We start from the raw sequence: 11,238 nt of genomic DNA, 5'->3' as shown, positions 1-11,238 counted from the left end.
ATGGTCTCTAGTTAAAGCAGAGACATCACTTGCCGACTAAGGTCTGTATACTCAAAGCTATGGTTTTTCCAGTAGTCATGTACAGATGTGCGAGTTGGACCATAAAGAAGGCTGAGCACCAAAGAACTGATGCTTTTGAACTGTGGTGCTGGAGAAGACTCTTGAGAGTCCCTTGGACAGCAGGGAGATCAGACCAGTCAATCCTAAAGGAAATCAACCCTAAATATTCATTGGAAGGACTGATGTTGAATCTGAAGCTCCAATCCTTTGGCCACCTGATGCGAAAAGCCAACACACTGGAAAAAACTCTGATGCAGGGAAAGGTTGAGGGCAGGAGGAGAAGGGAGTGACAGAGAATGAGATGGTTTGATAGCATCACTGATTCAATGGACATGAGTTTGAGCAAACTCTGAAAGAGAGTGAAGGACAGGGAAGCCCGGTGTGCTGCAGTCCATGGGACTGCAGAGTCAGACACAACTTCGTGACTCAACAACAACAGAAACTGCCTTGGCTGGTCCCAGGTTGTTCTCCAGAGAGTGACCAGAGCATGTCAGGCTCCGGTTGCTTGTAAGCACTTTGGGACATATTCCTTTCGAGCCTTGAAAAGCTGGCTGGATAAAGTGTCCACATGTTACTGCCAGCCGAGGTCAGAGCTACGTGCTGCCCTGGTCCTGCAGGGAACCTGAGAAGGTGGAGCACAGATTCTGGTAAATACCTGGTGGGGAGACAGGGTCTGGACCTGTGACATGAGCTGTCGGGAGGCAAGGATATCACATGGGCTCCAGATGGTCCTGCAGTGATGCCAGGGCACCTAGTCATAGGGGTGTCCTGCCTAACCACTGGGATGGGCTACCCTAAGACAAAGACAAGAATGAGAGAAAACGAGAAAGAAGGAATGTCAGGACTCTCATGTCCCCGTGTGCTCTTGACAATCACTGAGCAGTTATAGCCAGAATAATAAAACTTGATTCCCAGGCCCCTTTCACCCGAGCATTCCTCTTCCGCGGCAGGAAGCAGAAGCGGTCCACACTCGGGCACGTGTGCTCAGCTGCTCAGTTATGGCCGACTCTTTTGTGGCGCCATGGACTGTAGCGTGCCAGGCTCCTCTGTCCATGGGATTCTCCAGGCAAGGATACTTGTGTGGGTTGCCCTTTCCTCTAAGGGAATCATCCCGACCCAGGGATCAAAACGGCCTCTCCTGCATTGGCAGGTGGAGTCTTTACCACTGAGCCACCTGGGAAGAAATGGTCTGCATTCTTGGTGCTTTATGAATCCTTTATCATGTGCAGAGAAGCAGACCAGCCCTGGATATAGTCCATATATTCTTGGCCTTCCTTCCGCAAAAGGGTTTACAGGAAGGCAGAAAATTAGGAACCTTCTCTCCTCTGAAAGAATCCACAAGGGAGGTCTGCTATGATGACATGAAACGTGTCCCCACTGTCCCCAGAAAACTGTTGATACATCTTTGTTTGTGTTGTAGATAGGAGACTGCTCTGTGTGTGTGTGTGTGTGTGTGCGCGTGTGTACACCTGCTTGTATGCACAGGTGTTTGTCCACACATCACAGAGAAGAGAGAGAACAAGCTTTGGAGAAAGACCAGAAAGGGATGGAAACACAGTCTGTGAAGCAAATGTTGACATGATCAAGAACCAGGTATCACCTTCAGGGAGCAGGTTTTAGCTCACGGGCTCCTCTCCCCAGTAGCTGGGGCTCTTGGCTCTTTGCCCAGCTTGTTGATCAGCAGAGCTTGCTTCTAACCTACTTTGTATGGAGAACACATATATACATTTTAGGTAGCCCCTAAAAGGAAAATCAAAGTTTGAGGAGATAAATCTGCCATAAAAGCTTTATGACATGAAGATGAGGTTTCGCAGTAAGTACAGCCTTCTTGGTAACAACAGAAATTAAATTGCAGTGGGTTTTCCCTATCCTACTTGTAAATACACCCAGAGGGTAATAAGCCATGAGCACATCCAATAACTCTAATAATTGAATAATAAATAAGCACTGAGTGAAGACAGACTGTGCAAGGGAGTGATGCCAACAGGCTGGAGCAGCCCCTCTGTAGGTGGTACAAAGGCAGATTGAAACAGATCAAAGAGGAAGAAGTATGAGGAAAACCCTCTATAGACTTCCTGACCTTGGCATTTATCCAAGACACATGGCGCAAACTCTTAAATGCGCAGCTAGCACACACCTCCGACCTCCTTGCAGCTCTAAATGAGCCTGCTGAAACTGTGGTTGTTCTGGCACAGGCTGAGGATGGCCAGTGGCTGCTACAGGGCAATTGTCTGGAGTACTGAGACCATCACAAAATTGGGTGGATTCTGACTTCAGCATCAATCAGTTTCTTCCCTGGGGTGGGGAGGAGAGAGAAATGCGTGCAGGGGCTAGGCAGGGGATGAGGCTATTGAGTTGGGAGAATTAACATAATGGAAGGAAATGAGGAGCTCCAGAAAGTGTATGAATTCCTTCCCAGATAGCACTCACTCCTGGAAACATTTTTTTTTTTAATTATTCCTGGAGGATTTGACCCAATGATTTGGGGGCACTTGAGGCTCCATTATGGGCTTCCCAGGTGGCGCTAGTGGTAAAGAACCCACCTGCCAATTCAGGAGACATAAGAGACACAGTTTCAATCCCTGGATTGGGAAGATGCCCTGGAGGAAGGGCATGGCAACCCACTCGAGTTTTCTTCCCTGGAGAATCCCATGCACAGAGGAGCCTGAAGGGCTATAGCCCATGGGGTCCCAAAGAGTTGGGCATGACTGAAGTGACTTAGCATGCAGCAAGCACAAGGCTCCATTTAACTCTGAGGTGAGGGAGAGTGGAGCTCCCTCACTGAAGAAAGACCTACAGGTACCACAGGAGTAAGGAAGGAAGGGCTAATGCATATACTAAAATTTGCAGCTCACATTTCCTAGAGGAGCTCAAGTCAGGGCAGCTGCCTGATACAGAGGCAGCCTCCCTCTCCCGGGAGCTCTCAGTGGGGAGGCTGTGGGCACCTTTAACAGAAACACCCAGAGTTGGCTCCTGGCCATGCTCCTGTGAACCTGGAGACAGGGAGAGGGGCTTGGGGCCAGCAAATCACTGTACATGCTTATTACCATTATTAGCACCTCCTTCGAAGAAGTGACAGGATCCTAGGATACCATTAGAAAGGGAAGATGAAGTCTCTTTCAGTCCACCATGTAAAATGACACCATGCAAGACAGTTCTATGAATGCATATATATTGATCCAGTGGTTCCCGGGCTCCATTTTATGCACCGAGCATAATACTTAGCACACAGGGCCTCTGGTGAAGGTTGTGGCTGATGATTGGAAGAGGAGGAGGAGGGGGAGCAGTGGAGGAGGAGGAGGGGGAGCAGGGGAGGAGGAGGGGGAGGAGGGGAGGAGGGGGGGGGGGGGGGGGGGAGGAGGGGGGGGGGGAGGAGGAGGAGGGGGGAGGAGGAGGGGAGGGAGGAGGGGGAGGAGGAGGGGGAGGAGGAGGGGAGGAGGAGGGGGAGGAGGGGAGGAGGAGGGGGAGGAGGGGAGGAGGGGAGGAGGAGGAAGGGAAGGAGCGGGGAGGGGAAGGGGAAGAAAGGAGAAGGAAGAAGAGGGGATGTTGGTGATGAGGATGCCTTGGAATGGTTTGGTACAGTCTTTTCTGTGACAGGGTTGGATTAAGTGGTTTAGACTACTCCATGTACTCTATGAAAAGCCACCTTACTTTCCCACGCAGTCCAAAAATTCTATAAATATGAGTATTGTACATTGCAGGGTTGTGCATGTAATTGTTGATCAGTTGCTAAGTCCAACTCTTTGCGACCCCATGAACTGCAGCACACCAGTCTCCCTTGTCTTTGACCAACTCCTGAAGTTTGCTCAAATTTATGTCCATTGATTCAGACATGCTGTCCACCCATCTTATCCTCTGTTGTCACCCACCCCTCTCCCCTCGCCACTGTGGGTCGATGGGATTAAACCACCAGAGGAACATTTTCACGGTATCTGCTTGTGCTGAAGGCATGTGCACCTGAGGACCTCTCGTCTTAAGGGTAGGGAAGGATAATGTGGGTGGAGAGGAGCAGAAGAAGCTTCCTGGTGTCTTTGGATAGTAAAAGTTGTAGTTCAGTTGCTAAGTCATGTCTGACTCTCTGTGACCCCATGGACTGCAGCACACCAGGCTTCCTTGTCTTTCACTATCTCCCGGAATTTGCTCAAACTCATGTTCACTGAGTTGGAGATGCCATCCAACCATCTCATCCTCTGTTGCCCCCTTCTTCTCTTTCCCTCAATCTTTCCCAGCGTCAGGCTTTTTTTCCAGTGAATCAGCTCTTCTCATGAGGTGGCCAAGGGATTGGAGCTTCAACTTCACCATCAGTCCTTCCAGTGAATATTCAGGATTGATTTCCTATAAGATTGACTGTTTTGATCTTCTTGCAGTCCAAGGGACTCTCAAGAGTCTTCTCCAACACCACAATCTGAAAGCATCAATTCTTCCACACTCAGCATCCTTATGGTCCCACTCTCACATTCGTACATGACTACTGGAAAAACCATAGCTTTGACTAGACAGACCTTTGTCAGCAAAGTAATGTCTCTGCTTTTTAGTGTGCTGTCTAGGTTGGTCATAGCTTTTCTTCCAAGGAGCTACGTTTTATAATTTCATGGCTGCAGTCACTGTCCAGAGTGATTTTGGAGTCCAAGAAAATAAAACCTGTCAGTGTTTCCACCTTTTACCCAACTATTTGCCATGAAGTGCCTGTAAGAGTTAAATAATAAATACCTATGGAGTAGTTTTATGAACCTACTTCCTAGACTGTAGGTGGAAAGACTAAGCCTGATCCACCATTGGACAGCTTGTCACCAGTGGCATTCAAAAAGAAAGTGATCAGGCTGAGTCCCAGATAGAGAACAGGCTCTTGAATAATGAACCCCTTGGATTGCATTGCTATTAATAAATTCACCTTCTCTGCTGGAAGGGGAAGTGTAAAAAAGCATCAAAGTGGTGACGTCAGGGATATCAGAGCCAAGTCTTCTCTGAGAAGGAAGAATCATACACAACCACCGAACCATTAGGAGATTGAAAAGTCAGCTTTCATTTTTCCTAAAGAGCATCAACTTCATGTTCTTTCTGTCAATGGAAGTGAATAAATTTTGAGGACTACTATCCATTCATTCTTTTTTTTTTTTCACTGAGTTATCTGCTGGGTACTGGGCACCATCAACAGTAAGCCAATGCAGAAACTGTCAGTGCTCTCAGGGAGCTTGCGACTTAGTAAGAGTCTACGAAGTCTTCATATTTTACTAGAACACAAGGCAGGATAAGGTACATACCCTGAGAGAAATGCAAATGAAGACTAGCAGGAGTTCTGAGGTGGTAGAGCTGTGGCAAGAGAAGAACCTGTCATCTCTGTGGGTGCATGAGGATGGGGACAGGCAAGAGGCCATTCAGAACACTGAGCACCTGCCTCCTGAGCTGATCTCATGGAGATCCAGGGGTGTACACTCGTCTTCTTACCTGCAACCCTCTTCTCCCTCCATCTTGACTCATTACTTGCTGCCTCTGTAAGAAACAGAATGATTTGAGCCTTCTTCTTGGTGTTTCAGGATCTCAAAGCCTGAAACTACTTCAAGTGTCCTAACATATGTGCAGTCAGGATACTAAATCTCTGATTACAGGTCAACAGTGTAAAAGGAGAACAGGGTAATATGATTATACACTGGCATTTCTGCAGTGTCCAGTCTGAAGAGTGCTGGCTGTTTTCTGGGTTATCGGCACATCTCAAGGTAAAAGAGCACTCAGGGTGAAATGCTCCAGTGTTATCAAGAAATAGCATCCTTTCAAGTGCTGCCATTACATACACTTAAAATATCAGCTCCCATGGTTGGGCAAGCAGAAGAAAGATTATCAACCCTGCTCACAGAAACACACACACACACACACACACACACACACACACACACAATCAAGGCTCCTCAGTGTCACCCTTGTTTATGTTCCCGACTTCTGGGTTTTCCCATTTACCCCAGAAACTTCTTGATGAACTTTTGTTAACAACCTCAAGGAACTGTAGGCTTTATGACAAGATGGTGCTCTTATGGAATTAAACAACTGCTTTGCCTTGAAATGGTTCGTGATCTAGACTTGTTAGAAAGAGCTATGTAGTGTTGGTATCTGCTAGAATTTTCTTTCTGACAGCACAGAGAATATCAGTCTGAGAGGTTATTATCAACATTGATGTTAAAATGCCAGTGGATGGTGAAAAATAACAAATAATGCCAAGAACAATTTTCCTCCCCAGATGTCCTGATGGGCCTAGGAATACACAGCACTCACCCTTCTAATCAAGGATGAGCAGACCAGAGGGCACATAGGAAAGGCATTTTCCCCCTTTATTTTCTTAGTTACATAAGTAACCATATACTCAATATTTAGAAAAGGCAGAGGAACCAGAGCTCAATCTGCCAACATCTGTTAGGTCATAGAAAAAGCAAGAGAATTCCAGAAAAACATCTACTTCTGCTTCATTGACTAGGCTAAAGACTTTGACTGTGTGGATCACAACAGACTGTGGAAAATTCTTAAATAGATAAGAATACCAGACCACCTGACCTGTCTCCTGAGAAATCTGTATGTGGGTCAAGAAACAACAGTTAGAACTGGACATGGAACAGCAAAGTGGTTCCAACTGGGAAAACAGTACATCAAGGCTGTATATTGTCACCCAGCTTATTTAACTTATACGCAGAGTACATCATGAGAAATGCTGGGCTGGATGAAGCACAAGCTGGAATCAAGATTGCCAAGAGAAATATCAGTAATCTCAGATATGCAGATAACACCACCCTTACGGCAGAAAGCGAAGAGGAACTAAAGAGCCTCTTGACGAAAGTGAAAGCAGAAAGTGAAAAGGCTAACCTAAAAAAAAACAAAGATCATGGCATCCAGTCCCATCACTTCATGGCAAATAGATGGGGAAACAATGGAAACAGCAACAGACTTTATTTTCTTGGGCTCCAAAATCACTGCAGATGGTGACTGCAACCATGAAATTAAAAGACGCTTGCTCGTTGGAAGAAAAGTTATGACCAACCTAGACAGCATATTACAAAGCAGAGACATTACTTTGCCAACAAAGGTCCATCTAGTCAAGGCTATGATTTCTTCAGTAGTCATGTATGGATGTAAGAGTTGGACCATAAAGAAAGCTGAGCGCTGAAGAATGATACTTCTGAACTGGAGAAGACTCTTGAGAGTCCCTTGGACTGCAAGGAGATCAAACTAGTCAATCCTAGAGGAAATCAACTCTGAATATTCTTGGGAAGGGTTGATGCTGAAGCTGAACTTCTAATACTTTGGCCACCTGATGCAAAGAACTGACTCACTGGAAAAGACCCTGATGCTGGGAAAGATTTAAGGCCGGAGGAAAAAGGGATGACAGAGGATGAAATGGTTGGATGGCATCACTGACTCGACGGACATGAGTTTGAGCAAGCTCCAGGAGTTGTTGAAAGACAAGGAAGCCTCGTGTGCTGCAGTCCATGGGGTCACAAAGAGTCAGACACAACTGAGCGATTGAACTGAACTGATACACTCAATACAGAAAATACAGATATTAAAAAGAGTAAATCAACTATTCTATTGGTTGAATTCTATTAATTCAACATTCTATTTACAGAAAGTGACAGTAAATATTTTGGTATATATCCATTGCTACAGATTGAATGTGTATGTCTCCCCCCAAATACAGTGAAATGCTAACCTCCAATGTCATAGGATTAGGAGGCAGGACCTTTGGGAAGTGATTAGGTCATGAGGGTGGAGCCCTCATGAATGGGTTTCCACTGAAGTGAAGTCGCTCAGTCGTGTGTGACTCTTTGCAGCCTCGTGGACTGTAGCCTACCAGGCTCCTCCATCCATGGGATTCTCCAGGCAAGAATACTGGAGTGGGTTGCCATTTCCTTCTCCAGGGGATCTTCCCGACCCAGGGATCGAACCTGGGTCTCCCGCATTGCAGGCAGATGCTTTAACCTCTGAGCCACCGGGGAAGACCAATGAATGGGTTCAGTGTCGTTATAAAAGAGACCTCACAGAGCTCCCTCCTCCCTTCCATCGTGTAAGGGAACAGTATGTAAAAGATTCCCATCTACAAATCAGGAAGTGGGTCCTTAGCAGACACTGACCATGCCCGTGCCTTCACCTTGGATTTCCCAGCCTCCAGAACTATGAGAAAAAAAAAGTTCTGTTGCTATAAGCCACCTTGCCTATGGTATTTTGTTATAGTAGCCCAAATCAACTAAGACATCATCAAAACTTTTTTCATATACCTATTTATTTTAATGGAATTAAATCTATAGTTAATATTTTATAACCTACTTTTCCCTTTAATGTATCATGAATATTTTTATATATACATGCCCATCATCATTTTATTATTTTTAATGGTTAAACAATATTCTACTCTCAAAATGGATGGTAATTCATCTATGCAGTCCTGGATGGTGGTGTTCAGTCACTCAGCTGTGTCCAATTCTTTGTGATCCCCTGAACCATAGCCCACCAGGCTCCCCTGTCCATGGAATTTTCTAAACAAGAATACCGGAGTGGGTGGTGCCATTTCCTACTCCAGGGGACCTTCCCAACTCGGGGATCGAACCCACATCTCTTGCGTGTCCTGCACTGGCAAGTGGATTCTTTACCACTAGTGCCTTCTGAGGACCCCTGGATATCACTGGACATTTAGGTTGCTTGCAGTATTTCACTTTTAAAAGTGACGCTGCCGCTGCTGCTGCTAAGTCGCTGCTGCTGCTAAGTCGCCTAAGCCTGGTAGGCTACAGTCCACGAAGTTGCAAAGAGTCACACACGACTGAGCTATGATACAATGAGTTTGATACTAATGAGTATCCCTGTACTTATATTTGCATACTTGTCTGTTACATTCTTAAGGATAAAGTCCTTAGAATGGATTACTAGGTACATACACATTTTTGAGGCACTTGCTAGACATTTCCAAACTGTACTCCAGGATTTGTACCAATTTACACTTTTAGCAAGTGTCTAAGAGTCCTTTCCCCTCAATGCATGAGAGGCACCTTGAAAATCCTGTTTAAAACCTTAGCCCTTGAACTCCCAACTAGGACATGCGCCCTTCCTGACAGCAGCTTACAGAAAGAGCTCTGTGCCACTCATGGGCACCAAACGAAGAGAGATGGGCTGGCAGCCACAAGAGGAGCAAACAGCTGAGAGTGCTGTCAGGACACAGTGGGGTTTCACTCGAGAGAAAAGAGTGAGGTGTCAGCCTCAGAGATAGGTGGCTTGGTTCCCTCTTCCCTTACTTGCAGTGTTAAAAGCAGCAACACTTTTTGTTCATACAGCAAGGTTTCAGCTTTCAACCCTTTCCAGACTCAAGTATAACTGATTTCTGTGCACTTTGGTATAGATGATCGTGGTAAGGCCTCTCTGCTCCCTGATTTGGTGTAGGTGTAATTATCCACCTCACTGTGAATTAGGATATTTGCCTAAATGGTAAGGTAGAGTGTTGAATCTCTGGTCCCCAGTCTAGAGCTCCCTTTAAATATTTACCTCTGTCCTTTAATGTTTAAGATATTTGGAATAAATACATATTAACCCCAGGACCTGCGGTGAAAATTACCTTTTTGATATAATTCCTGCTATCAATTTTGCTGTGCTTTGATTTTTTTTTCTCTCCTAAAGAAGGGTGCAGCACAAATAAAGAAAAACTAAAATAGCTGGTCCCAGCTCTTCTGCAGATGCCATGAAATTAGCTACCTTAGTGGAACTTACTTATCGTGTGAGTGACTCGTTGGGGTCATGGTTACTGGCTTGTGAATAGGTAGCCATGTTTGGACAGGGCAAAAGGGGGCCCTGGCATGGTCAATTTTATCTGTCAACTTGGCTAGGTCATGGTACTCAGATATTTGGTCAAACATAGCTCTAGATAATTCTGTGAAAGTATTTTTTGATGAGTTTCACATTTAAATCAGCAGACTTTGAGTAAAGCAAATTACCCTCTATAATGTGGGCAGGCTTCATCCAATTAGGTGAAGTCCTTAATAGAAAAAACTGATCTCCTTGACGAAGAGGGAAATTCTGCCTGTGGACTTAAAACTGCAGGGTCGGCTCTTTCCTGGGTTCTAGTCTGCTGGCCTGCCTGAAGATTTTGAACTTGCCTGCATCCACGATGTGTGAGCCAGTTCTTTAAATCCCACCCCCAGCCCCTTGCTGTCTCTCTCTATATATAATACATAGAGATTATAGATACATATTATATAATTATAGCTATATATGAGACAGAATAAGTAATATATATATAATATTACATTCAGTTCAGTTCAGTTCAGTTGCTTAGTCGTGTCTGACTCTTTGCGACCCCATGAATCTCAGCACTTCAGGCCTCCCTGTCCATCACCAACTCCCGGAGTTCACTCAGACTCACATCCATTGAGTCAGTGATGCCATCCAGCCATCTCATCCTCTGTCGTCCCCTTCTCCTCCTGCCCCCAATCCCTCCCGGCATCAGAGTCTTTTCCAATGAATCAACTCTTCACATGAGGTGTCCAAAGTACTGGAGTTTCAGCTTTAGCATCAGTCCTTCCAAAGAAATCCCAGGGTTGATCTCCTTCAAAATGGACTGGTTGGATCTCCTTGCAGTCCAAGGGACTCTCAAGAGTCTTCTCCAACACCACAGTTCAAAAGTATCAATTCTTCAGTGCTCAGCCATCTCCACAGAAGAAGGCTGTGCACTTCTCACATCCATACTATCATATATATATATAATCTCTCACATCCATACTATTACATTATTTTATATATATACATATATATATATATATATAAAATCTGCTGATTCTGTTTCTCTAGAGAACTTTAATACAAGTCCGTTGCCAACTTGTAACAGTACTTTCTTTTTTCCTTTTTTGAAATATTTATTTATTTGGCTGCATCAGGGCTTCCCTGGTAGCTCAGCTGGTAAAGAATCCACCCGCAATGCAGGAGTCCCTGGTTCAACTCCTGGGTCGGGAAGATCCCCTGGAGAAGGGAATGGCTACCCACTCCAGTATGCTGGCCTGGAGAATTCCGTAGACTGTATAGTCCATGGGGTTGCAAAGAGTCGGACACGACTGAGCAACTTTCACTTTCGCTTTTCATCAGGTCTTAGTCATGGCACAGGCTTCTCTCTAGTTGCATTGTGCAGGCATAGTTGCCCCACAGCACACGGGATCTTAGTTC

Source organism: Ovis aries, chromosome 10, assembly GCF_016772045.2.
Source record: "Ovis aries strain OAR_USU_Benz2616 breed Rambouillet chromosome 10, ARS-UI_Ramb_v3.0, whole genome shotgun sequence".
NCBI lineage: Eukaryota > Metazoa > Chordata > Mammalia > Artiodactyla > Bovidae > Ovis > Ovis aries.
The sequence above is the reverse complement of the archived record's forward strand: the minus strand, read 5'-3'. Positions refer to the sequence as shown.